The following is a 27,721-nucleotide window of genomic DNA, read 5'->3' as shown; positions in this document are numbered from 1 at the left end:
CTTAAAACCCCCTCAACTGCATCCCTACCAGCTGGTTGAACATCCAGCTTCAGCATGAATACCTCCAACGATGGGGAACTCACCACCCTACGTGGATGCCCCTACAGCTCTCACTGCCCCAGATTCTTCCTCGCACGGAGCTGAAGTCTGCATGCCTGAAGCTCCCACCCATTAATCCTGCTTCTGCCCACTTGGAATCGTGTGGAGCACGTCTGATCTTGCACGGGATATACTTCAGGCATTAAAGAGGGTCTCCAGCTCTCAGTTTTCTCTCCCACGAGTGCTTTTGACCAGGTCTGGCACGCTTTGCCATCTTAGGTGTGCTCCATGGAACCAGGCTCTCTCGATCCCCGGTGGCCGGTGTGATGCCCCAAATACGGGCTGACCTGCCCGAGGATTTTGGCCTAGGATTCCCCAGCCACTACAACCACCCTAGGATCCGGGAGTTGGCACAGTGGGTCGGCTGCCTTCACGCCTCCCCACCTCCACCTCACCCCTTCCCAACCCTGTTTTCCTTTGGATTAACAATAAATTGCAGTGAAAGATCCGCTTATCTCCAGCGGGAATTAAGGAATTAAGTTGGTGATGGGGAGAGAAGGGCCTGAGAAAGGGAGCATATTGCACAGATTCAGGGCATAGGGAGGACAGCGGGGAGGGCAGTGGGGAGGGGCCGCCTGCCGTCACTGTCACTTCGCCCTGGAGACAGCAGGAGCAGCCCCTAATTCTCCCAGCAGCCTGTGCCCTGATGGGGACGGGTGGGGGCCAGTTGGAATGGGTGTGGTCACCGTGGGAGGCAGTGCACCACAGGGACGCCCACATGGGGTGATCTCCTGGCAGCCTCTCCTGTCGCCCATTAGCGCCTCACGACATGGGGCAGCGGCCCCATGGCATGTCGCGGCACTAAGGGCGAGCTGGGGCATGTGGCCGGGTGAGGCACCCCACCCCGCTGTCTGACACTGTGATACGGAGGCTGTGATGTGGTCCACCACCCTGCAGGCAGTTCATCGGTACCATCCAGGCGCTACATAACCCGTAGGCAGACCCTTGTGACCCACTTTGTTTCTCAGTTGAGACTGAATTAACCATGGCTTCCTGCGGCCAGTTGTTAGATGAGGCTCTCGCCCCTGGAGAATCTGGGCTTCCCTCTATCCTGAAGGTAAACCAGCAGCCTCCCTCCCGAACCCCAGCATGCCTCTGCCCTTCTTAGCTCCAGTGCCCCTGCCCAAAGCCCAGGAGGCTCAGCTTGGAACCCCTTCTGCCACGTCCCCGAGGCTTCCCGATCCCTGCCACACCCTCCCTGTCACCAGACCCCTCCCTAGCAGCACATTTGGGAGCTCCCCTCCCTCCTTTTCCCTACTTCTCTGGCCTCCCCCCCCCCCCACCCCGCCCTGCCAAACCCTGAGGCTGAGCAGGGAGAGATAAGGGGCTGAGCTACCCTCCAGAGGGTGAGGGTGGGGGTTGGAAGCCAAGAGGGGATGGATCCCAAGGTCCGCTGCCTTCAGGTCATCCAGACTAAGCATGGGACCTGCCCCAAATAATAGTTTCAATCACTTGTCATCCTAGTCTCTCCCGACACCCTCCCAGGGTTGGGAGTAGGGGTTGATATTCAATAGCAGCCGCCACCTCTGGGAAGGGCACCGAAAGATAAAATGCAAGGCCAGGCCTGGAGATAGTTTCCACGCTAGGAGGAGGGGCAGGGAGATCTAGGGATGCTTGGGATTCAACACCGGTGAAGGGGTGAAGCCAGAAATGGGGCGCTCAAGTCCAAGAGTCTAGCTGGTTAATAATTAGTAGCTCTGGTTAATCATTGGTGTTTTTCCCCCAATTTCAGCTCCCCCACCCCCACCTTCTAGGCTCTGCCCAGGCCTCTGAAAAAGAAGCCCCCACCTCCGCCCCTGCCCTGGGCCGCCACCTCCCCCCTTGTCCCCTCCCCCCCAGCTGGTTTCTGGTCCCTGGAGCCAGTGTGGTATTTAATCTTCAAGAGAGATTAGTGGCCTGTTTTAGCCAGCCTCCCCCCACAGGCTCTTTGGATGCCCCTAGATATTTCCTGCTGGGAGGGCGGGCCCCACGACCACCCCAGAAGGCATCTCCTTAGGAGGGCCCCTGGCCTCTGTTGACTCACTTGGCTGACCTTGCCGCTGGCCAGGTAGGGTCCTGGGGTGACCCTGTGGGTAATGCTTCCCTAATCCTTTAGGTGAGGTCAGTTAGTCAACAGATGTTTATCTATAGGTGCCAGGTTCCTTGTGTCAAGAAAAAGTACTTTCAGCAGCTCAAACAGAGGTTAAAGGCTTTATTGAAAGGCTAATGTGCCTCAGGGGGCACTTGAAGACCAGGTGACTCCCCAAGTGGAAACAGGATTGGAGGTTCAGGGTGAGGAGGAGAGGGGGCCACGTGTCCTTGAGCTTGGGCTTTGGGGCGACATTTTCATCTCCAACTGCTAGAAAACTTGCTGTTGGGCCGTGTGGGTTTCCAGGCCTCTTCCTCCATCCGGATCCTTGGTGCTATCCCACCTGATGGGTGCCGGAACAGTTCCTTGAGACCTGTTTTTATAAGGCGTGTGGTCAGGGGATGGGAGGTGGAAAAGAGGAACCTCTCCCACCTGTTTCAATCCTTTGCGGGAGCTGGTAAGGGAGGTCTGGCGCTCCTAACAGGTGTCATTCCTGTTCTCTGGGCACAGAGATGCACAGAGCGGTGCAGAGAATTTCCTGAGTGAATAAACTAGGCACGGGGCTCGGAAGGGGACCTGGGGTGGGGGTGGGGCCCTAATCTGGGCCCTGGAGCAGTGACCTTGAGGCTGAGACCTGGAGTCTGAGTAGGAGTGGCTGAAGCGGCCCCTCCCCCGCCCACAACCACCACCCTTTGAGACGTCCTGGGGGCCTCTCCCCATCCCTGGGGAGCCCGCACACCCCTGTCAGAGCAAGAAGTGTGATGTGTCACAGCCCTGCTCTGTCTGAAGCTCTCTCAAGCTCCCCAGTGCTAGGGACTTAAGTACAGACCCCATGGTCCACGTCGGGGTTTCTCAGCCCCAGCCAGCACTATCCGGACGTTTGGGGCCAGATCATTCCTTTTTATGTGGGACTCTCCTGTGCACTGTAGGATGTTCGGGCTCTACCCAGTAGAAGCCAGCAGGGTCCTCCCTCACCCCCCACTGCGTGACACTTAAAAAATGCCTTTAGACATTGCTAAATGTCCCCTGGGAGGCAGAGTCACCCCAGGTGAGAACCACTGGTCTATAGGGTCTCACTGTAGCCAGAACCTCCTGCATGGTCTCGTACTTTCTCTCCTCTCCTCGCCGCAGACACTGAGCTCTTTGAAGGAGAGGGCTCAGCCTTAAGATCTCTGCAGGCCTTAGCTCGGTGCCTTGTACACCGTAGATGCTCCATAAACGTACAGTAAACCGATGGGAGCTGGCTGGCTTCCCTCCTTCTCAGCCCCTAGTAGGCGACGATGAGGTTTCCTTCTTCTGCGCACCTCTCCGTGTTGTTGGCACTTTGCGTAACCCCCGTAGCCAAGATGTGCAAACTTCCGACGCTTCCCTTTCTCCTCCCTGACACCTCCCATACCCACCTCATGTTGTTTGCGGCAAACAAAAGCATCTTTCCTCATGTCGTTCACATTTGCTACGTATCTCCTGGGCATCGAGCCCTGGGGGGACCGGAGGGCGCTGTGGCTGCGTGTGTGAAGTCGGGCGTGGCTGTGTGCTGGCAGGTGCGTCCGTGTGTGGCGTCCAGACCCCACTCACGCTGAGCTCGTGCCCTCTGCTCGCTGTTTCTCACCTTTCACCCCACCAGGCCTTTGCTCTTGCTGTCCCTCTGCTTGGCGGGCCTTGCTTCGTGGCCTGGCAAGAATCCCCTGCCCCCAATTCATCATTTCCCCCCCAGTATCGTCATGGCACTTTCGAGCATTCTTGCCATAGCACATTGATCACGTTAGTGGTTAATATTTCCTGTGTCCTTGGGCCTGGGACCATGGCGTGCATGCACGTGTATGTGTGTGTGTGTGTGTGTGTGTGTGTGTGTGTGTGTTTGCAATTCCTACTTTCTTAATACATGCTTATTAAATAAATTGAAATAAATTGCTTACTTTATTTTCCAGAGCATTTTCTTTGTACTATTCTAAGCGTGTCTCTGATTAATGGCTTTGCGTAACCTTTCTGCGCGTGCCCTCATGAGTTTCTGTGCGTGTGCGTGTGCACGGACGTGCGCACGTATACGTGTGCAGCACTATTTCGTTGCACGTGGATGTTTGGGTGTACATGTGCGCGTGCATCTCTGTTCCAGCGTTTCTGTAGATTTAAATGTGTGTCCCCACCCCCGCCCCGGTAGTGCCCCTCTCCAAGGTGGCATTCCCTCAACCTTTGCCAAGGGGTGAGGTTAGAGGGGACTGAGTGGGGACCCTCCTCCGGCCAGCTTTCTCCACCCACCTCCCAGAACGTCCTTCTGACCCCAGTCCCTGGTCTGCCGGAAGGGATCGGCGGCTTCCTGTCCATCCTTGGGGAGCCCAGGGCGGGCAGACTGGGTTGGGGGGCAGAACCCTCTGTGGCCTAGTCGCATACACCCCTTTCTCCATCCATCTCTGCCCTGTTTAATTGGAATTTGGCTAGTGGAGACCATCTGTTCTATTCCGCCTGTTTCCATGACAACCAAGTGGCTTGAGACTGAGGTTTGTAGTGAGAGAAGTGGCCTAGGGGATGCTGGGAAAAATCATTGAGGCCCTCCCCCTCACACCTGCTCCGCCTCGCCTTCTCCTCTCTGCCCTGCCCTCACCCCCAAGCCCAGAGTAAGAATAAAGCTACTGCCCACCAGGGAGTCGGGAGGGCATCACCTTCCTTTCCCAGGCTGCTTTGGGCTTCCTCCGGCTTCCATTCATAAGCACTTGCCCCCGTGCAGACCGGGGTGGGGGGTGGGAGGGGGGCTGGTCCTGCCCTCTGCCCGCCCTGGGACCAAAAGGAAAGCCTGCAGGTTTTCCTGTAGTTTCAAGCTTCAGCCACCCCTGCCTCCAGACCTCTTCCTCACCCCATCCGAGTGTCAAAATCTTCAACCAAGGACCACACACACACACACACACACACACACACCACTGTACAAGCATCAGAAATTTCAACCCACTTGTGATGGCTGATCCGTCTCCCCCCTCCCCCAATGCCGGTGTCCAGGGAACCCCAGTCCCCAGACCTTCCAGGTGACAGGGCTTTGAGAATGGGGTCCTTTGCTTCCCCACCTCGGGGGTGAGTGCTCCCTCACAGCCCTGTGATAGTCGCTCAGGACCACACACAAAGGACTCTGTCAGAGCACCTTGCTCCCCAGGGGTCTCCCTCTACCCCTGGTGCAGAGTGGGCCCCACATAAAAGAGCTCAGAGCCCAGCAGAGAAACTGGTTGTCCCTGGGCTCCCAGGAGCTCAGACAGGCCCTGACACACTGGGATGTGAGTAAGGCTCCCTCTCTCCTATTTCTGGACAGTTCCGTTTTCACGGTGTTATTTTCTGCCCTAATTTCTCCGTCTATGGCAAAGCCGCTTCCCTGCCTGCTCTATTACCGGGGGACCTGCCTGTCTTCAAAATTAAGTGCTGTGGCTTGTCAGGTGACCTGTCTGTCGCTCAGGTCCCAGGCGAAAGGTGCCAGCCACACCTCTTGAGCATAGGGAGACGGGGAGCCTGCCCCAGATGGGGAGGTGGTCCCGGGATCTCTCCAGTGGCCTGCACCCTGCAGAAGGCTGTTGCTCGGAGCAGCTGTGCTGAGCGGGGACCTCTACATTTGAGGGTGCCGCAGCCTTGCCGAGGGTCTCCCAGTGGCCAGCCTGGGTCCGTCAGGGCAGTGGTGGTATGCAGCCCCCCACCATCCATTCTTCCAACCCCTGGCAACCACTAATCTACTTCTGCGCCTATGGATTTTCCTGTTCTGGACATTTCCTATAAATGGAATCACACCGTGTGGCCTTTTGGTGGCCGCTGCCTTTCACTGTACATTCCACGTGCCTGCTTCTGTGTCACCACCCAGCTTAGAGAGTGTCGGCGGCCCCCCGGTTGCTACAGGGTGACGTGCAGACCCTTGTCGCCTACAGAGCCCTCTTTAAACCAGCGCCCATCTCCCGCCCCATTCACCTCTGCACCAGGAGCCAATGCTCAGCGACATTCAGGCTGTAAAAGACGCTGTCCTGTTCCTGCTCCCTCTTCTCTCTCCGAGGGGCTCCTGCTTACCCTGCAAGACCCAGCTAAAACCCCCCCTCTCCTCCGATCCCTGCATCCCCCTCAGAATCGCTTTTCCTCTTGGACTCTCATCGCTTTTGGTTCATACTTCAAAAAACAAACATAGCACTTAACTCGAGAATTATTTGTTTGCACGCCTGGGTTCCCTGCTAGACGGAGCCTCTAGAGAAAAAGAAAATGCCTTATTCTTTCTCATCCCTCTATCCATCCTCCCACCGCCCCCCCCCCCCCCATGGCTGTCACCTCCACCCAAGGGAAGCTGGCCCGGTGCTTGACTCCGAGTATACACTCGGTAACACTTGAGAGATAAAGGCGAGGGAACTAGGAAAGCCAGAGCTGGTAGAGTTCATCTGGGAGAGGTGACCCCGGAGAAGGACCCGGAAGGAGGGGAGGTTTCGGCATCCTGACGTAGCAAAGACTGGCTGGGTGTGGCTGGGTCGGAGAGCTGCCTTCATGTGGATGCTCAAGGTGACAGAAGGCGGGGAGGCGTCCTTCCCTGAGTTAGACAGCCTTTGTGGAGCGGGGCGCCTGGGTGGTCACTAGCATGGGAGATGGGGTGGAAAGTTTGGCAAAAGGGTGGAGGCCGAGTGGGGGAGGGGCAGCAAAAGAGAGCAGAGGGCGACCCTTAGCTAGAAAAGGAGAGCGGTGGGTACAGGAGAGGAAGGTGCCCCAGCAGGCGCAACAGCTTGTGCAAAGGCCCAGAGGCAAGGCAGAGCCTAAAATATGCTGGAGGAGAGAGCCTGGCATGGGGGAAGGGGAGGGCTGGGTGAAGCTCAGGCTGGTGGGATGAACGGGACCCCAGTTGCCCAGGGAGCTTTACGACGAGCTGAGCATGGTGACCTATACACCTGTCTCTGATGAAAATCTCCCCGTCCTTCAAGGGCCACTTAAGGACGGACGGACTTTCCCTGACCACCCCAGCTGGCAAGGGCGGCTGTCCTCCGCACATGGAAACTACTGGAAGGCGAACGATGGGTTTTAAAACCCTCCCCTTCCTCAGCCAGCCCCACGGGGAGGAGTTGAAGGGCAGGGGTGGACTGGGGTTGCCTGCCACATCCTAGCTTTGTGCCTTGGACATCCTAGTCTGCTTCTCTGACCCTCAGTTTCTGCCCCTCTGAATGTTGACCGCCTGAGCACGAAAGCGGGGTAACACCACCGACTCCAAGGATTCGATGAGCTGGGACACAGATGCTCTGAAGGGGCCGTGTGGGCCTTAAGCCCCACGTGCGCTTATCAGCACAGCCAACCAAGTGAAGGAGCTGAGGCCCCTTCCCTCCTTGTCTTTTACGTCGTTTCCAAAAGACGGGAAACGCTGACGGGGGCAGGTCCCGGCCGTGTGAAATGGGCTCGAAAGCCATCATATTGGGGGTGGCCGGTGGATCACAAACACAGCCTTCACTCTCCAAGGGCAAGGGTGTGCAGAGACAAGCTACAGTGGTGCTCCCCCGGGGGGGGGCGGTGAGGGGCTGGGGGCCGGGCCAGGGGTAGGACCCAGCCGAGGCCAGCAGCCTTCTCCACGGGGAGTCACCGGAGCCGCTGGCCCTCCCCACGGTGGCATCCAGTTCCCAAGGAGGGTGCCAAGCACACCTTCTGCCCCTGCAAAAACAAAGCTGCCTAATTGCCTTTTAATCTGGGGATGCCGGTGTGCTCGTGTTGGTGCTGAATTGTAAGGGGAGATAATATCTTTCCCTTTGAGTGAAAAGTTATTTGATCTCTGTGTGTCAGAGGAAAGCCTGTGCCCAGAGAAGAGGTGGGACGGAAGAGAAAGGTGGAAGGGGAGGGTGCTGGCTGTATTTCTCCCAACAACTATCATAAATAAAGGAGGACAAGCATCTCTGTTGTCCTGGCTCAAGGCCATTGTTTTGTGGAGGGCTTTCTCCTCACCCCTGCCCCTCCCACCTCCCTTTCAGGCCCTGGATGGGAGGCCAGCTTGTCTGCAGGTAGGGGTGAGCCGCCAGCTGCCTCACCTGGAGAGGTGGGAGAGGTGGGCCCCTGAGACCCGGGTGCCCGCCCTGCCACACCCCCTGGGGCCTTGGCTGTCCCTCCCCAACTCTGCAGGGGCTGCTGCGCTGTCCCAGGTGATTGCAGTAGCCTCCCTGCCTCCCTCCCTTCCAGCCACACGGGCCAGATGACTTCCCAGGCGCACTCCCACCTCAGGCCTCTGCACCTGGAATGTTCTCCAAGGCAGACACATGGTTGGTACTTGGCTCTTGGCTCAAATGTCGCCTCTCTCAATGAGGCCTTCCTGGCCACCCTTCATCTTCAATAGTCCTCTGTGTACACACACACACACACACACACACACATTCTCCTTGAAAATCCCGCTCTCCACAGCCTGCTCCGGGAGCTGACCCTGACCAGCCATGCCGCCCTGTCCCCTGCCAGGGCCACTCTTCCTGCTTTGTAGCATCCACCGAGTACTCACAACCTCATCCCCTTGCAGCCTCCAGAGGTCAGGGTGGTCATCCCTGTTTTACATTTGCGGAAAGTTCCGGGAGAACCCCACCTTGAGCAGCAGGCTCTTAGCCGGTGCTGTCCACATTTGCCACAGAGGCTCCCACCAGGCTGTGAGTGGGAGAATGTCCGAGCCCGGCCCCAGCCTCGGGTCTGACACCGGGCCAGGGATGCACACTGACTTGTCCTGGGAGTAGCTCTCCGTTCACAGCCAAGGGCAGTCTGGGTCTTGGCCTGGCTCCTGCTGACCACCGGCTGCCCGTGTCCCGGCTCAGCTGGGTCCCCTCCCTCCCTGCACACAGACACAGCTGAATCTTCAGCCCTGTCCCTGCATCCGTCCACCTGGCTGGGCGTGTGGCAGGGGTATTCTCAGCACCTCCGGGGCCTGCCCTTACCCCAAGGAGGAGAGTCAGACCTGCAGTGAGCCCTCACGGTGCTTAGTAAACCAAATTCTAGATGGGGAGGTGGAAGCTGGGAGGGCCCAAGGGACCTATTTTTACACTGAGGCCAGCCCTCTTGTCCCCGGAAGCCCTTCTCTCACAGCCCTGGGCCCTCTCCATCTCCAGAAACAACTGGGGTGGTCCCGGGAAAGATCCAGAGGGAGGAGGGAGACAGCCCTGCCCGCCAGTGTGCGTGCAGAAACAAGATGGCAACCAAAAATGCCAGCCGTGTAGCCTTGGGTGAGCCACCAGAGGTGCTCCTTCCACTGGGTGCTAAGGCAGGGTCCCCGAGCCAGGAGCTGGTGGCACTCATAGGGGCAGGCTTCCTGAAGGAGTAGCATCCGGGGGGGTCGGGGGAGGCAGCGACTGGTCTTGGAGAAGAGGCATGGACGCAGTGGAGTGGACAGTCTGGAAGAGCCAAGTGCACATTTCTTTAACCTGGCATCGTGAACGTCTCGCACCGTACGTGATCGATCCTTTTGGGACCTCACTTGGAGCACTGGACGGGGGAGTTACTTTCACAGTAATCCAGGGTGACGGGAATCAAACGTGGGAATCAGAGAGAAAGCAGGTTTGCTTTCTGTTTGTGTGTGAGCAGGGGAAAGAGCCTCAGAGTTAGGAGTCCTGCCTCAGCCACCTGCCGGCCAGGTCACCCTGGCACTGTCCAGCCCCTGTATCCTTGCCTGTACAGCAAGAGGGTCGGATCAGTCGGTCCTGCCCAGGCTCTTCTGGCCCATCCTTGGCTCACAGTGGATGCAAGCAGGGCCCATAGCTGTCCTCCACCACGTGGTCAAGTCCAAGGCCCTCCGAGGCCAGGAAGGGCACAAAAGAACGGGGTGCTGTGACTTCCCAGGGGCCGGCCGGTCTCTGAGGTCTAGAGATGTCTAACTGCCTTTACTGTAAGACATTTCTCTGTCCCTTTGGCCACCAGCGGGAAAGTCCTTCCCAACTACTTTTGGGCCTCCTGCATGTGGGACCCAGAATGGAGCCAGGCAGGAGAGGCTTACGATCCGAGCCGGCCCCCTCTATCCCTGCCAGGAGCACTTCTCGAAACTGTCTCAGTCCCAGACACCGTGGCCTCCCAGTCACGCCATATATCAATCGACTTCTAGAGACTGAGGGGCTGAGTGCAGGCCCTGGCGGGGCGCTGGGGTCCAGCTTGAGCAGGCGGGCGCCATCAGGGTTCTCCCGGAGCCCCGGCCCAGTAGGGGACGGACAGTGAACAAGGTCTTCCGGGTGTAGCGATGGCCAAAGACAATGATGGCCCGGTGGGAACGCGCCACAAGGGGGTCTTAACGGGCGAGGGCGCTAATCTTCCCAACAACCAAGGGGAAGTTACTACTACCATTCCATTTGTACACGTGAGGAAACCGGAACGGAAAGTCTAAAGTCACACAGCAAGCCAGCGGCAGAGCCGGGCTTTGAACCCAGGAGCCTGGAGCTGGGGCCTCTCTGCTACCCCACCAGAAAACACACCAGTCTGTGTGCCATCCCCGACGGGACCCAGGGAAGCGGACGAGATGACTCTGTGGACCTTGAGGCCCAAAGTCTGGCCTCTCACAGACTCCTCCCTTCCTCCTGCTCAGGAGGAGCAAATGCCACTGACGAGGCAGGACCGGGAGCGTGCAAAAGGCAGGGCCGAGCCCAAGCGAACCCAAATCCAAAGGGAAGACCCGCTTCCTTCCGGCACCAGAGCTGGCCTGCCAATTCACACACGGCCTCTTTCCCCAACCCTGGACTGGCCTGGTGGTTTCTGGCAGTGGCTGACCCTCTCCCAGATTCCGTATCAAAAGGCATGGGGAAATGCACTTGCCTTTCAGCGAAAGGGATCAAGATTAAACAGCGGGAAGAATTTCCGAGCTGTCATGACCATACGCTATTAAAACAGGCAGCCGGGGGAGGTGGAGGCCCTCGTGGAGAAGGTCAATGTCTTGGCTGCTCAGAGCCGCAGAAGGGGTGAGTGGAGGCAGAGGAACCTAGAGGAATGACCCCTCCCGCTGGTATTTGGCTGGGCACTGAAAATGACATAATGTCAGGCGGATCGAAGACCCCGCCCCACGGAGAGAGGAGGCTATCCGCCGTCCCCAAGCTAGCGCCACCCTCTTCCTGGGACCCTGTCTGCCCCAGCCCTGCCATCGGACTTCATTAAATTGCATTTTCCCGAAGCAGGGCAGGCCGGTGACAGAATGAGTCAACGCCAGCTTGCTACCACTGTCGCCCCTGGAGCCGGCGGGCATGGAGGGAGATAATTGGGAGTGGCTTGACAGCTTAATGTCCGGGGAGGGGCGGGGTGGCGCGGGGTGGCCAGTGAGGAGGAGGCAGGTTGATTTGGGCCGGAGCCGTCTTCAGATGACCCCGCCGCCGCCACCTTTCCCCTCCATTTCCCGAGCAGCAGCTTGTTGGGCAGGAAAATAAAGCACGGGGAAGGAAATTAGATCCGGAGAATAAATTAGGCTTTCTTTATTAATTTGTCAGAACTAATTAACATCTCCCCCAGATTCGTCTCCTCTCCAGATGCCCCCCTGAGCAGGAGGAAGGGAGGAGTCTGTGAGAGGCCAGACTTTGGGCCTCAAGGTCCACGGAGTCATCTCGTCCGCTTCCCTGGGTCCCGTCGGGGATGGCACCAGTGAGGGCTGGAGCCCCAGGAACCCCAGCGCCAGGCCTCATGCCCTCACCCCTCTGAGCTTCCAGTACCTTATCGGTGAAGCCGAGTCAGGGCCTGCCTCCCCCCACCCCCCTGACCCCCGGGTGTCAGGAGAGTGGGAGGCAGTAAGTGCCCGGTGCGGTCAGCCTTCGATGCTGCTTTGAGAGACAGAGCTCGGGCCCTGCAAAGGTCTCCGAGTTCCTTCGTATTCAAAGGCCACCTAACGATAATCTCAGGAGGTGTTAAGAGCGGTCACCAGTATTCCTGTTTCACAGGTGACAGAAAGGAAGCACAGAGTGGTTAGGTACCTTATTGAGACCACAGAGCAAATCGCTGCGGAGACGGGATCAGAGCCCAGCTGGGCAAGAGCTCCGTTTCCAGGCCTGAGCCACCCACCCCTGTCCCTGGGCTCTGCGGGGACCCGACACCTGACTCACTGCCAGAGTCTCACTTACTAACAGACGCCTCATTTCCTGGGTGTGAGTTCAAGGTCTCCAGCCCAGGGGCCTCCCCAGCTACGAAAGCTCAGGCACTTCTGCAGGCTGCCCCTCGGCTTGGGCAAGAGCCTGCATTCGTTCTGTGGAGTTGGTGGCTTCCCTTAGACACCCACCCCTGTCCCAGAACAGGGCCCAGCCCTGCCATTTCAGCGAGTAACCAGCTCCCAGAAACACCCCTCCACACCAGGCGCATGAGAAGCCCTTGAGGACCAGCCACACCTTGTTTGCAACGCCTCGGAGAATTGCAAAATCCAGTCTGTTCTCTGTCCTGTTGTGCAGCGATAGCGTCCCAAAGGTTCCACTGCTGCCAACCTGCAGCCCCCTCCCTCCCGGGGCCCCTGGGAACACACGGAGGTGAACACCCCCACCCAGCAGCGTCCCCCTGAGGCCCCTGAGCCTGTTGCTTTCTGCACCTACAGCCCGCTGGGGGCTGGCTACGGAGCAGAGACTCCCAGGCCAGCCACGCCCGAGGGAACCTGCAGGAAGCCTGAACTGACTAGCTCCTACATTTAAATGAGGAAACTGAGGCCCACACGGAGCAAGTCGCACGCTTCGCTGGCCCATGGCGGCACCGGGATTAGAACCCAGGACTCCTGACTCCCAGCCCAGGCGCCTTTCAGGAACTAGGTGTTAGTGCTTGGGATATGACATCAAAACAAAATGAATTTGTCACATCAGGGACCCTCAGAGCCAAAAACAGGCTGAGGACCTGGCGGCGGCCAGACGGTGCAATGTCCCTGCGGGATAGGACATTCGCCAATGTGGCCGGACCACGGGGCGCGGGTCTGGGGGCGAGTCACTGCCCCACCCCCTCCAGGACCCCTGGCAAAGCTCTCGGGGGGCGGCCCACCCCCACGGGGGACAGAGTCCCGTCCCGTGTCCCCACATCATGGACCGGTAGTAGCTGGGCACCTCTGGTCTGGCCACTCAGCCCTCTCTGCAGAGTTGGTCTTTTTCGATGTCTTCAACAAGCCTGTAAGAGCAGAGGTGCTAGGGAAGAGCAGGGGTGCTGGGGGTGGCCACTCTGGGTTTGGTCTTGAGGTCTCCTCATTCTGGAAGCCTTGTGGGGGAGGGGCAAGCCAGGGGGCAGACCTGGGTTTTCATCCTGACTCCACCACTCCGCCACTGGCCGACCGTGCCCGAGGAGTGCCGCCGAGCCTCCTCTTCCTCAGCTGTCTCCTAGCGCTTGCTCCGGAAGGGCACGCTAAGCAGCTCCTGAGCCGGGCGAGCCAGTGCCCAGTGAGTCCGCCCAGTGTCTCTCAAAAGGCCCTACCCCAGGCTCCTGCCACGTTCCCTCGAACGTTTGTGGGTAATGAGGAAGCAGGGCGAGCTGGCGGAATGGGGCCCTCCCAGCCATCCTGTGACTACTCCAGCCAGGCCCGGAGGGCGGGCAGCTCGGACGGGGGCCTCTGCTCTCCAGGACTCAGCTGGGTGTGGCCGGCTTGGGGTGGTAGGGAGGAGCTGGCAGAGTTGGCATCTGCTGGCCGGACGGGTGAAGGAGTCCCAGAATTCCCATAAGGACACTCAGAACGCTCTTAGACTCCCAGAACTGGGGGAGGAGGTTGGAGGAAGGCCCTCCACCCACGTCAAACGTCTAGAACCTCTAGTCCTTCTTTCTTCTGCATCCTCAGGGCCCGAGACGTGAATACGGGTCTGTGCTGGCACCCGCTCAGGAGGCCAGCTGGCAGAGACACAGGGGCACTGCCACTCACCCTCTGCAGGAACATACTGGGGCGCCCTGCAGAGCATTTCTGGGTCCCCACTTGCCGTAGGACCCCAGGACCAGGCCAGGCACGATAGGCCAGAGTAAGGATGCTGATTTGGGGGGGGGAGGGGGAGCAATTGTGCTGAGACTTGGTGTGGAGCTCTGAGGCTGCTCATTCTTCTGCAGGAGGACACAGGTAGCTTCCAGGATCCAGATGTGGGGGTAGCCTTGGCCTTTGGGGTGCTGGAAACAGTCTGCTCCAGTCTTCAGGAAGGATCTCAGCTTATGGGCTCGGTCCATGACCTCAAAGTATCTGCATACCAGCTGCCACGTCCTGATCAATTACTCTGTGTCGCACCCACCATGTATATACATTATTTCATTGACTGCTTATAGTCATTTTTTTAAATATTAAGTCCATTTTACAGATGAGGAAATAGGCTCACTGAGGCTCATTACCAGTGCTTGGAAGAGCCCAGGCCAGGTCTGTCTGCCACATACGTCCCCTCCCTACTCTTCCTCTTCTCTCCTTAAGAGGAGGGCCTGCTTGATCTCTAGCTCTGGTACCGGGTTCAAGAGGCCCAAGAACACCACAGGACAGAGTCTGCTTCCATTGCAACAAAAGCAATTGAAGACAGACATCAGGAAGAACTTCTCCATCAGTGAAGGGTGTAGAACATTTTAGCAGTTTCCCCAGTAGGAAAGGGTAGGATCTCCTACTATGAAGACCTTAAAAGAAGGGGGAAAGATTTATTTAGTCACCTGGGTGAAGGTTTTTAGGGTAAAACCTTGCCAGAGGCAGAGGGTAGTCTATGACAGCCCCTCTCTCTCTAACCTCTGCTTGGGCAGTTCAGAGGCTCAGGCCCCCAGCTCTGGCTGGATATGCCTCTGCTGCTACCGTCTGGCCCAGGGGGTCAAGCACAGTGTCGCCTTTCCAAGGACACGCTTTCTTGCCCAAGCCCATTTGGTAGCCCTTGCCAGCTGGTGGTGCCTGGGGCAGCATGTTGGGCAGGGTAGGGCAGGGCCTGGGCAGGTGTGGTCCCCAGCTACCTGTCCAGGCACTCGTCGACTCCACCGTGAGAGCTCAGCTACTCCAAAACCCCAGTCTTACTCCCTTTCCCTTCCCTGCTTCCAGAAGGGGCTGGGAGGAAACCCAGACCGGGCGGGTCTTCAACCTCTGATGCCCACCCTGTCCTCCGGGGAAACTCACCCTGTTCTCTTAAGCAAGTCCACAGAGGACCTGTGAATGTCAGCCAGTTTGGGCTCTGAGTTAGGCACTGCATGCCTAGAAAGCTGGAATTTGCTTAGGAGAGGCTGTAACTGAGCAGACAGAAAAACAGAGGGCGTTCTCATTCCGAAAGGAAGTTCAGTGCACAGAAGCCAGAAGGCTGCAGCTCAAGTCCGGACGGACCACTTTCTGGCTTTGCGACTTGGCAAATCTCTCCACCACTGGGCCTCAGTTTTCTCCTCTGTAAAGTGGGAATATCAATACTTGCTCCAAAGGATGGAAGTGAAATACTATGAGACCCTAAGCAGGAAACACTTCCCAATGCCTGGTACATTAGAGGTGTTTAGTCAACATCGGTGGAAAAAATATAACTTGCTGCTAGAATTCTGAGAGGCAGAAAGCACAAATTTTGCCCACCAGTATTTCTTTTTAGGGATGAGGGAACCTACAAGGAGGGGGAGCTGAGCCTTGTAAAAACTTGGGGACGCACTCAGTTGGTCTCATCACTTTGAAGGCCAACGGCGACTGCGGCCATTCTGAGAGGGCCAGAGCTAGATAGAGCAAAGACGGAGAGACACAGCAAGGCAGGTTGTGTAGAACAAAATGCAGATTTTTAATTGCTTGAGTCCACATCTCATAAAAGAAAAAAAAAAAAAAAAAAAAAAGCACAAGCCTGGCCATTCCCGCCCCCCCACCGCCCCCTTTCTCTGCCTTGAGTCAAGAACCAGTTCCCACCAGTCTTTCTTGAGTTCAAAGTGTCTCCCCGCCCTAATCCCGCCCCCACCTCCCACATCCACTGTGGGCGCTGGCCCTCCGGGGGCCCCTCTGCCCACTGCCCACCCAGAGTCGGCAGGCCTGGTGGGAGGCAGGGAGGGAGATAGGAGAGCAGGCAGCCCCCCACCTCTGCCTGCCAGAGGTTGATTGTAGCTCATTGTCCTGATTCTTCCCCAGACAATGAGACTAGATACTGCTTCCCACCTTGCCCCTCTCTGCAGCCAGCAGCCCTGCCTTCCGGACCTGTCTGAGCCTGCGACCGACCGGGGAGGCAGGGGCCTTGGGCCAAAGACCCGCTGAGCCAACACTCTTCATTTCCCCCCTACCCACCCCCACCAAGCCCACCCTTTCCCTACCTCCTGCCAGCCTTGGTCCCCGTGTCCCCTGAGGTGGGACAGACCACCCAGTCCCCTGCCTGCCCCTCTCTGTCCTTCCCCCTCACTTTCTCAGCCCCCCAACCCCTGAACTCACTCCCTCACTTCCCAGTCAAGCTGTTCCCTGGGACGTGTCAGGACAGGGTGCCTGGATTCTGGTCCTACAGGCTCCCGCTCTGCCCGCCCTCAGTGGGGGTGGGGCATGTGGGGAGGATTTGCTCTGACCTGCTTCTTTAGGCTTCCCTCCCTCCTCCACCCCCTCCGCAAGGGAGCAGGCTGGGGTGAACTCCAGAGCACCTCCTGATTGCACCCAGCCAGGACCCAGCCTGGGGCTGCTGAGGCCTAGTGGGGGGGGGGGGGGCCAAGGGGGGGGCGCCCATCTCACCTTCACTCAGGCCAACCTGCCTTCCAAAGACTGCTACCCAGAAGCCCTCACTCGGCCAGGGGCAATTCCTCCTGTCTTCCTCATCCCTTTGGGACCAGAAAAGTAAAAGAAGGGGCAAGAGACTCAGATTCTGTCCTTGGCTTTTCAGTTAATTGACTGTGTAGCCTCAGTAAGTCACCTCACTTCGACATCTGTGAAATGGGTGGCCCCCCCCCTTCCTTGAATCATTCCAGAAGCTAGGATCATCAGGGTAAAGGGGGCTAGAAGAGCAGAGCGATGGGATTTGGCCCTGGCGGACCAGACTGGAGAGCAGAGGAAGGGGGCCTCCCACCTCCCACTGGGGGAGAAGGAGTTGGATGCTTCTCCCACACGTGGGCCTCTCAGCCCTTCTCTTACAGAGAAGCCTTCCTTTTCACAAATAATCATGGCATTCTCCAGGGAGTCTGCTCCTCCTTTGATCGTGAGCTTCCTAAGAAGTCTTGATTAAAGAATCCCAAGGACTGGAGAAGTCGACCGAGCCCCACGTCCCCCGCGTGTGCTCTCTGAGATTTGACTAGCCTGGCTCAGGTCATTGAACAAACACAGGTTGAGGCCCCATCCCGAGCAGGGATGCTGGGGCTTCAGAGATGACCCGTCTCTGGCAAAGCCCAGCACTGTGCCCCCAAGAGCTGCTGTGTGGGAACCTGGGCACAGAGCTGGTGGCAGTGTGGGTGCAAGTTTTCTATGGCGGCCAGTGTGGAGGGTGGGGACGTGGGAAGGACAGGAGAGAAGCTGGGAGCACAGGCAGAGACAGACTGTGAGGGCTGATCAGTAGCTCCGATCCATCTCAGACATCCCCCCAGGGCAGCGGAGAGCTAGGACCCGTGCGACAAGATCAGGTCTGTATTCAGACCCATTTAACAGTGTGGCTGTGGTTGGACCCTTCGCCAGCCTGAGTCCCAAGTTTCCTGGCAGTAACAGGAAGACCTCTCTTGGAGGATTTTCGCGAGGATGAGAGGAGGTTCAGTGCCTCACAATACCAGGTAGATAGTGAGTGCTCATTAAAGGTTGGCTCCTTTCAGTGCTATTAGTGCCTGGATTCCAGATAGGAAAAGGTGGGGGCCTGACCTCCCAGCCAAACCGTAAGGATCCCGTAAGGATCGGGAGGTCAAGGACTGTGTTCTGGAAACTCAGAGGATGGGGTCCACGGGATGCAAAGAGGTGACTGGTGTAGTGGGGCCCTGGGAGGGTGAGGTGCCCACTTGGCTGCTGGACAGCTTGGATTCAGGGCCCTCGACATACAGGCATCTTCCAGGCCGTGGGGCACGTGGGCTCACCCTACAGTGGGGGCCGGGTAGCCACCCCCCAGGCATCCGGTCCTCTCCCACCCTCTTCTCGTCTCCTATTCCAACCCCTGTCCCCTCCCTCCCCAGCAAGGTGCCAAACCTACAGGCCACCATGAAGTTCAAGGGGCAGATGTCTTCTCTATCTGTCCCTCCTCCCCAACCCTTCGGGATCAGGCTCGTGGGTCCGAGCCAAGCAGGAAAGATACAGGAGATACCTCAAGAGATGCCCCACCTGGTTCTGTCCCTAAGGAACAGAGAGGGGGAAAGATGCACCTCTAGAAGTGGTGTAGAGGTGGTGGCCTTCCGGGGCCTTCCACGACCCGCCCACCACTACTCCTTTCTACACGCAGCTGCCTCCGGGCTTGACGAGCTCTTTGCTTCCCTACTGACCCAGAGGCAGGGCCTTTGTCACTGCAACCAGACACAACCACAGTATGTTTCCATGGGCCGGCGTCGGGCTGATAGCTGTTCCCCAGGCGCGCTCACGTCCATTATCACATTATTGAACCTTCGAGGCTAAAGTCACACGTTCCCACCCCTGTTCTTCCAGGGCCCAGCTCCGCCAACTCCTCCTGCCTCCATCCCCACCAACCCCTTGGCGATCTCGGTTGCGTTGCTTTTCTCTGCACCTCTGTTTCCTCATCCACGAACGGGGGAGCTCTTGGGCTAGGTGGTCCCCACCACCAGCCGAAGGATTCTCCGCCTGGCCTCTCCCGTCACCCCCAGTCTCTCCCGGGGGTCTCATTCCGCATCCCTCTGTCCCTTTGACTTTTCTGTCTATTTATACACAGAATTCACCCACGACATTTCAGTTTTCCAATAGAATCATTAATTACCCCAGTAATTAAACCCAATTAGCATTGTAGGGGCCTTTCTGAGCGAGGAGCCATTAGCCAGGGTGAAAACGCACAGGCGCAAGAAAGAAAACCCACCCTTTCCCAGCATTAAAAATGAAAGCAGGAGACAGCACAGCAAAGCAGAGGGCCCCAATTAAAGCTGGGGCCTCGCTCATTAAGCTAATTTGACATGCTATCCCGGCAGCCTCTGGTGGGAAGCCCGCCAGTGGAGCTGGCTGGAAGCTCTCTGTCCTCGCTCTGCGCTCACCTTGGGCACCGAGTGGACCCCACAGTACCCCCTCCAGGCCGCCAGTCCCCTGCTCAGGGAGGGGGGTGAAGAATCTCTGCCGATTTTTCCTGAGCACCCGCTGACCACTTCCTGGGCTTCAGGGTAGTTAACTACCCAGAGTAGGTGGGCAACGCATGCCAGGTAGGAGGAGCAGGGATGAAAAATGAGAAGAGTAGCAGAACCCCACATTTCTGGGGTTTGGGGAAAGGATAGAAGTTGGCAGTCACTCTCCTCTTTGACCCTGGGGCTGAGGGGACTCCTCTCGTGGGCTGGCTACGAAGACCAAGTGAGATTATATATGTAAATGCCTGACACATCATCAGCGGTGGCCATCATTCGAATTTCCAGAGCTTCGGCATCCACACCTGGTCGTCCCAAGCCCCAAGGCCCCAGAGGCAATGAGGGAGGATGTGACCCTTCCATCTCCCAGGTGGAGAATCCCAGGAACAGAAGGAGGAAGACCCATAGCCAGAGATTGGCAGAGTTTAGACTAGGGGTCAAGTTTTGTAACTCCCGAGCAGAAAGGGAAAGGGAACAAGGGGAGAATGATGGTTTTATGTGTTTCAGGCTTCCAGTAACATCTCATTGGCTAGGAAGGCCCCGGTCCCAGCCAGCCCTGTGGTCTTGACGGGTGGGAATAGAGGGGGTGCCGTCTGCCCTCCCAACAAAGAATCCCATCACCTTGGCTCCCAATCGGCAAGGGTCCCATGCATCAAGTCCCGCCCTTACCCGTGATTCTGGGGCTTGCGGGTGTGTGTGGGCCACTCGTCTCCCCGGGAAGGGAAGAAAGGAAGGCCAAGGGCAGCCCGTGTCGTGGTGAAGAGCATAGCCTCTCCCTGAACCGAGCCTCGTGGAGACCGCGTGTGTGGAATCGGCTTCATAGACAGTGTGACCTTAGGCAGGTTACTTGACCTCTCTGTTTCCTCATCTCTGAAATGGAGACAATAAGGCTACCCAGCTCCGGAGTGGTTATGAGGATTAAGTGAGTTAATATAAGTAAACACTCAGGCCTGGGCCTGGCACAGATAAGTTATACGCATGTGTTAACTGTTGTTGCCATCCATTGGCAAGGGCCTGGCAGGGAACATCATCCTTCTGAGACCCCTGGCTTGTGCTGCTAAGCACCCAATCTTGGGGCAGCTGAAGGTGGCAGGCAGTACCCTTCTCAGACATGGCAGAATGTGAACCCCCTCCCCACCCCCCACACACACCTCTGCCACCAGCCGCCCCTGGGCTTCCGGGGACCATTCTGAGCAGTGTGGTGGGCATGGCAAAGAGGGCATGAGAATGGGCAGGAGGGGGAAGGAGGGGAGCGAGGGGAAGCGAGTGGCCAGGAGGCTGGGCTGCACCCCTCCAGCTGGGCGCCATGCCCCACTGCCTACGTGCTCACTCTTTCTGCAAGGCAGGACAGGAAACAGGTCTTGGCATGCCGGGCCCCTACCCAGTGACTCCTGAAACCCCAACAAGTCTGAGCTGGAAGCGGGACTGGGCGCGGCTCCTGATAGATTTATGTTGGGCAAAGGGATGGCGGGGCGGGGGGGAAGAGTATGGGCGAGACAACCCCCCTCCGTTAAAAACTCTGACACTCCCAGTGACAGGGGTGCTGAGGGGAATGGCTGGGTCTCGGGGTTTTCACCTCCTGCCTCATGGGTCCCCTCATCCCCTGTAGCCCTGCCCCGTGGGGCAGGAAGAGGACAGGCCGTGGCAACGGTAGGGACCTGCTCCCCCCAGCATTGTGCCAAGAAGAGGGTGATGATTTCAATGCTGAGGAAGGAGGCAAGGTGACAGCCAGGGAGGCCAGGCAGGCGGTGTCCCCGGAGGCCCCAGGACCAAGGAAGTCCTTTTATACAGATGCCCTCCCTCCTTCCTCAGCCAAACAAAGTGGCCTTGCTTTGGGCCTATTTTGTGGGTGAGAAGGCTGGGCTTCGGGGAGGCGTTGAGTCCTACGGCTAGAGTAAGAGCTGAGGCTGAAATGATCAGGACAAACTAGAAAGTGCGTGCCCACCCACCACCCCTTTCAGCCTCCTGGGTGCTGGGGAAGGGACAGCCCAGGGCAGGCTTTTCTCCACGGACTGCCCATGTCTACATGGCCCAGCTGCAGGTGGCATGGTGGGAGAGCAAGATGGCATGGGAAGCCCAGTGCCGCCCCCCCCCCCACCCCGTCAAGCAGACCCACCCACCCAGGGGAGGCCTTCAACCTCAGCCAGCCTCTCCCTTCATTGTGACGTCAGGACCCTTTGAAGACCCCACTTCCTCTGGCTACGCCAAAAGGGAAGACTGTCAGATGGGAAAAGAAAACAAAATTGTGAGCCAGACTTCCTTCCTCCTGGGGTGCCCCCAAGCTGAGGCTGAGTCCAGACCAGGGGTGAATTGAGATTAGGGTTGAAATGGCGGCCACACGTCGCGTTCCACTTCTTCCTGTGGTTGAAACCAGTAAGAGCTTACCACAGGGGTAGGTAGGGTGATATGATAACCCAGGTCTCAGGGTCTGGTTTGGTGTTGACTTTGGGATTGGGCCGGGGCTGGTGTTGGGGTTTCCGTTGCGGCTGGGGAGGCTGCTTCTCAGGGCTAGCGGCGGGGTGGGTACAGTGAGCGGGGGGGCATTTCAGCTAAAGCTGGTGTCATCAGAGAGGTTGGAAGGGCTCGAGGGATTCAGCACCTGTGGCTTATATTTGGAAGAGAAATGTTCATTTTCACTTGAGCCTCAGACTGGGGAGAGGACCGGAATTGGAGGCGTATCTGAGCCAGAGCAGTAGGGAGGTTGTGAATGTGACAGAAGGGCCATTAAAAGACACTCCCTTCCCTCTTCCCTAAGTTCCGCTCACCCGTGTTGGGATCCAGTCAGCCCCAGGCCCCACTGGGGTGCTACCCAGACGTAGCCTGGATTTCTGAGACAGCTCCACTGTCCAGACCAGTGAGTCCTGCCCAGAAATGAAACAGGTTCAGGACCCGTAGCAGGCACCTTCTTAGGGCTGCCTCAGAAGCAGGTGAGGAGGTTGTCTTGGGCCCGAATGGCATCACCACCATGCGGTGGCTACGGGCATCTTCACGGAGGTCCCGCATTTCAGCACGAGGGACCGCTGAAACCAAGGCCTTGCTGTGGGGTTGGGCTCATTTCCCCACCAGCTGCTGTGCCCCGGCCCGTACCCAGAAGTCTGGAAGGCCCCTGCCAGTCCAGCCCTAGGAGGAGCCCCCAGGGGCAGGAGGCAGAGCTGGCGGCCCACATGGAGGAACCTGGCACGGGACGGAGGTGCTGGGAGCTACAAATGCCAGCCCAGGGTGGGACGGGCACAAGGGCTGATGCTGGAGGGTCCGAATGCCTGCGGTGGGGGGGCCGGGGGGGGGGGGGGGGAAGGATGTGCACACGCGCGTGCATGCCTCCCGAGGCCGAGAAACTGAACAACCTGTAGTCAGGCCGCCTGCATTAAAAGGAAAGACAGAAGAGAGCCAGGCCCGGGGTGAGAAGAGCAAACGGCAAAACTTAATGACTTTAATATGAAAGAATTTGCCACTAATTAAGCACAAACACTCCACTAATGCAGGGAACACATGTTGTGGATTTCACTTAAGCAGGAACCAAATGAGGTGCAAACCTTCCGAAATGATAGCGGTTTACCAGCCGGAGGAAGACGCTGCCTGACCTCGTCTCTGCTCTCAGAAACACACGCCCTGGTCTCCGCAGCCTCCCCGCCTCCCTACCCAAGGCTTCCAGCCACACTTCCACTGTCTGCGTCTCTCCTGATCTGTCCTCTGAGAACGTGCCATTCTGTAACCCATGTTCTGACAGCACGGGGCAGTCAGCTCCGAGGCTCCCCGGGGCCTCCAGTCCTCTCCCCCTGTCTTCCCCAAACACACACCTCACACTCCTCCTCCTATAGAGCTGACGGCAGGCTCTCCACACCGGAAGGCCTGCACCCCTGCTCTGATCCACCTCTGGGCCCTCTGTCCCAGGACACAGGATACTTCCCCTCCAGAGAGCCCACCCGCCCCTACCCTCCTGCCCTGGCTGGCGTGGGTCTGCCCTGCACATCCCTCACTCACGCCAGCACCCCTGCCCGAGCTCCATGCCCTCTCCTCTAGGACAGTCCTTTTGCCCCGTAGGGAACATTTGGCACCTTCTAGAGATACTTTTGGTTGTCACAACGGAGGAAGGGTAGGCAGAGGCCAGCGGTGGCACCAAACACAGGTCAGCCCTGCAACAAAGAATCATCAGGCCCCAAACGTCAACAGTGCGGAGGTCGAGGACCTCTGCTCGGGGGCAGCGGCCTCGCCATAGCAAGGACTTGCGCAAGATCTCGCGGCGGTTAGCAGAACCAGAATGGAAGCCAGCCTACCTGATTTCTGGGCAGCTTCTTCCCCTGAGACTGTAATAACAATAATATGGCCCTTTATGCAGCATAACTACGTGCCGAGCGCCGCACTGAGAGCGTGTGTGAATTATCTCACTTAATCGTCACGTCAACGCTAGGCAACGGCACTATTGTTCCCACTTCTTGCATGAGAAAACTGAGGCACAGAGAGGTTGACGCTTGCTCGGTCACCCAGCCAGTGAGTAGCATGTACAAGCCCAGGCCCATCTGAACTCCAGCTCGGTGCTCATGGATGACTGACTTTCTACGCCCCCGCCACCGTCCTCTTAACCCCTTCCCTATCGGTCTCCCACCCAACCCTTCCCTCTCAGGATGTACCCGCACAGAGGCGGGCAGGCCATGCCTCCCCTCTCGGCACCAGCCGAGCCCCCAGCCTCGGGTGCAGACAGCTGACTGGAGCCGGACGGGGCGTGGGCAGAGCTGGGCACTGGGGTGGTCAGACAGGTCCCTCCTGGCAAGAGGCACATCGAGAGATTTCCACTTCCAAACAGGTGGTGAACATCGGCACAGAACCCGCAGGACTGAGACAATGCATATGTTGATACTGAGATTTTAAGAGGTTCTTCTGGGGAGGCCCAGGGAATTCTCCCTCTGTTTTCAGGCAGCCCCCAGCCTCTCCCACCCCCACACTAGCCTTCTGAAGAGGCTGCTGCCTACGCTCCCCAAAATATGGCATTAAAGACGCACCCTTGCTGAGGGGAGCCCTGGCTGTCGTGGGCGTCTGTTGTGAGACGTGTCGTCTGCGCAGGTGGGGTGGACGAGGTTGGCGTGGGCTGCGGAGATGGGACCCGTGGAAACCCCAGACTTAGAGCCAGGCCTTCGAGGCCTCAAAAGGCCAGGCCAGGAGAAACCCAGGCCGTGTGTTGGGAAGGGAACGGCACCGCGGGGAGCGGGGGAGGCGGGGGGCGGGTGGTGTAGGCCTCGCAGGGCGAAGACCTTGGGAGCAGGGCCTCCGGCTGCAGCTTGCTTGGGTGAGAAGAATATTTTTCACCTCTGGTCTAGAGTGAGGAAGGAAGTGGGGCTGGGTGCTAGGAAGTGGGACAGAGGAGAGAGGGAAGGAACCAAGAAGTGACAGCTGGGAGGCCAGCAGAGGATGCGATGCCGTGGGGAGGCAAGAGGTCAGGCAGACCTCTACCTTTTGGGGTGCAGCTTCCCGGCTCCAGTCAGGGAGAAGATTCCGGCCCTGACCTGCTGGCCCTCGGTGCAGACGGGAGGCCTCACCTCCCAGCTCTTTCCTCCTGCCCTACCTGCCGAGCCTGGTCTGGAGCCCCATCTGGCTTGCAGCCTTCACCAGCTGCTCGGGGCCCCCTTACCCTATTGTATGCCAGGCACTGGCTGAAGCCCCGGCCTTTGCCCTCAGCCGGGGAGATGCTGTGATGGATGTGTGCGCAGGTACCGGGCCCTCGGGCTGCTGGACTACCTCACTCGGGGGCAGGGGGTGTGCCCCAGGAAGCCACCTCCTCAAAATCAAGGCTCAGCTCACTGAGTACGGATGAAGAGGACTGAGGCAGGGAAATGGGGTATGTGCTCTCAGCAGAGGGAGTAACAGGGCAGGGAGTGGATGGTATTGTTCCATATGGCAGGAGAGAGAGAGGAGGGAGAGGAGGTGGCTGCAGGCTCTGACGCCCAAGATGAGGTCCAGAGCCCAAAAGGGCTTTGGACTTGATCCCGGGGGCTGCAGGAAACCGTGGAAGGATTTTAAACAGAAAAGGATTCCGGATTTAGAAAGTGGCCAGCGGGGTCACCTGGGTGGCTCAGTTGGTTAAGCATCCAGCTCTTCCTGGGTTTCTGCTCAGGTCATGATCTCACGGTTTGTGGCTTCAAGCCCCGCATCGGGCTGCGTGCTGGCAACACAGAGCCCACTTGGGATTCTCTCTCTCTCTCTCTCTCTGCCCCTCCCCTGCCCAAGCTGTCTCTCACAAAAATAAATAAAAACCTTAAAATAAAAAAAGTGGCCAATGGGTTAGGGGAAGGCCTGGAGGCAGTTACGTAGGCTTGGTGTCATGCTGCAGTGGCCGGGTAAGCGGTGACTGTGGCCTGCACCGGGGCAGGTCTTGGGAAGAGGGAGGGGACAAGGCAGGAGGAGTGAGATGGTGGGTGCTAAGGGGCAAAGGGAAGGGTTTGGGATTTGCGTAGCTGGGCTACAGTCGCGGCTCAGGAGTGTTGAGAAAATAAGGAAGTGAGACTCTGCTGGAGGTGGGGGGCAAGGAAGGGGCTGCGCTGGCGGGAGGGGGCTCAGGGGGAGTCTGGATTGGGGCCAGTGGGGATGGAGAACAAAGATGAATTCCCGCTGTGCTTGCGCGGACGCGGAAGAACCCTGTGCGTGTAGCCTGGATTTGCCTGGCATCCCAGTCGATCTGGGAGGCCTTCCTGGAGGAGCTGGGCAGTTTACAGAGGTGGAGCAGCCACTGGGTAGAAACAGTCCAGAGGCTGGTCCAGGGAAGGTGCAGAGGTAGGGCAGAGAGAGGGCCAGACAGGTGATGTCCAAAGTATAGTCTTCCGGGGTCATGGGGTCCCAACACTCTCATTTTAAAGAAAGGGACACTGAGGCCAGGGAGGGGAACTGGCCTACCTACCTAAGGCCATCTAGAAAACCGTCACCAACTAGTGGGGACCAGAGACTTCTCTCCTGATCTCCGGTATGTACCCTTCCTCCCCACCGCCTGGCCAGAGGGAGTGTGACAGGCAAAGGGTGAGTGGTACAGAGGGGACCAAAAGGTGGAACCAGAAGGCTAGAGATGGAGAGGGGCAGGGCCGAGAGGTGCTGCTCGGGACTGGCCTTGCCCTGGGCCTTGGGGAGGGGGTAGCCAATGTGAAACCGGCCTGTCGGAGAGATCCAGATGTCCCTGGCCACTTGCTCCTCGGTGGGAAAAGACGAAACGCAGTTCCCTGATTCATCCCTGTCCCCCAACCTGTCCTGCTAGGTTTCAGAGAGACGGGACTTGCCAGAGCAGCCCCCAGCGCCGTCACCACAACCCCGGGGCTTCCCGGCTTTCATGCTGCTGGGGATTGGGCTGGCCCAGCCCGTCTGGAAGATCCTGGGCTCCTTCTCCTGCTTTTCCCAGGCTGCCGCGCCCCCTCCTCTCCCACGCACTGCACTCACCCGCCCAAGGCTCCGGCGCCAGCCCCACAGCCCATCATTAACCAGCTCTGTGTCGGGGAGTCGGGGGTTGGGGTGAGGGGGGGGCATCAGCCAAGAAGAAGAAAACATCGGCAATTTCTGTGACCCCAAATGAAGGGGCGGAGGCGCCTGGGTTTGGACAGTAGCAATTAGCCCTGACTGTGGGATCATGGGATGTTATCACCTCTGCTGGCAAAGGTGGATGCAGCGGGGACTCAAGGCCCCAGGACACCTGGAGCCATCCCAGCAGGCATTGCTCCCAGAGAGGGTCCCCCAGGGCCCACACCCACCAGGCAGAGCGCCTGCGTGCAGGAGGCAGGGGCACTGAGCCCCAGCGAGGGATGGCTAGGGGTGTGGGGACAAGGACCGGGTCAGTTGATGCTTCTGTGCCCTCTGACCTGGGGACACCCTGGACCCCGTCCCGGGCATGGCGGGGGAGTCCGAGGGTAGAGATGCAGCCTGGGCCCTAGGGGGCTCCTGAATAATGAGAAGACATAGATACGGGACAGGACAAGTTCAGAGGACCTCAGTGAGAAGCCTGCTCGTGTGGGTCCTTGAGGGCAGAGCGATTGGGTCTGGGCAACACTGACTGGCCAAACCTTGCCCAGAGGAGGGGGCCCTAGAAAGGGGATTCCCTCCTGATCACACCATCTCCTTGCCAGCCTCTCCCCCGGGTGGATCAGCCTTGGCATCCGAAAGTGAGGAGCTGGCCAGCCTGGGAGTTGACATTTGGGGAAGTAGCTGCACGGGGAGGAGGGGCCCTGTAGCCTTCAGGTCGCTGTGCTGACTCAGCAGGGTTTCGGCTGGAGGCCCTCCCCTCCCCCCCCCCCGCCCCCATAGGTGAGTCATCCCCACTTACCACTTAGCTGGTTTCTGACCGGATGGTCCTCTTCCTTTCTGCCAGTTCTGGGGTGGTGGGAGGGAGGGGGATCCCTGGGAAGCTCTAGAGATGGACCCCAAAGGATTCTGGTCTCAGAGAGGCCCCCGGTGAGGTCCCCAGCGCTTACCCCCCCCAGGGTGTCCCCGGTTGCCTCCAGGCCAGGTCTGCCACTGCTGACCGCCCAACTGAGGGTA

General features: G+C 58.4%; 1 protein-coding gene and 2 long non-coding RNA genes across 6 annotated transcripts in view; 2 read left to right on the top strand and 1 right to left on the bottom strand.

Moving 5' to 3' along the window:
* Nucleotides 1–27,721, top strand: part of NECTIN1 (nectin cell adhesion molecule 1) — a 94,552-nt gene that overhangs the window by 13,310 nt on the left and 53,521 nt on the right. The gene's annotated exons all lie outside the window — the stretch shown is intronic.
* LOC123600793 lies at nt 2,276–27,594 on the bottom strand. The gene is made up of 2 exons (XR_006713802.1): nt 27,507–27,594; nt 2,276–2,540 (listed from the first exon to the last, which is right to left on the bottom strand). It is a non-coding gene; the product is annotated as an uncharacterized LOC123600793 (long non-coding RNA).
* LOC123600794 lies at nt 21,068–24,237 on the top strand. The gene is made up of 2 exons (XR_006713803.1): nt 21,068–21,589; nt 24,018–24,237. It is a non-coding gene; the product is annotated as an uncharacterized LOC123600794 (long non-coding RNA).

The sequence above is a fragment of the Leopardus geoffroyi genome, chromosome D1 (genome assembly GCF_018350155.1).
Source record: "Leopardus geoffroyi isolate Oge1 chromosome D1, O.geoffroyi_Oge1_pat1.0, whole genome shotgun sequence".
NCBI lineage: Eukaryota > Metazoa > Chordata > Mammalia > Carnivora > Felidae > Leopardus > Leopardus geoffroyi.
The sequence above is the reverse complement of the archived record's forward strand: the minus strand, read 5'-3'. Positions and strand labels throughout refer to the sequence as shown.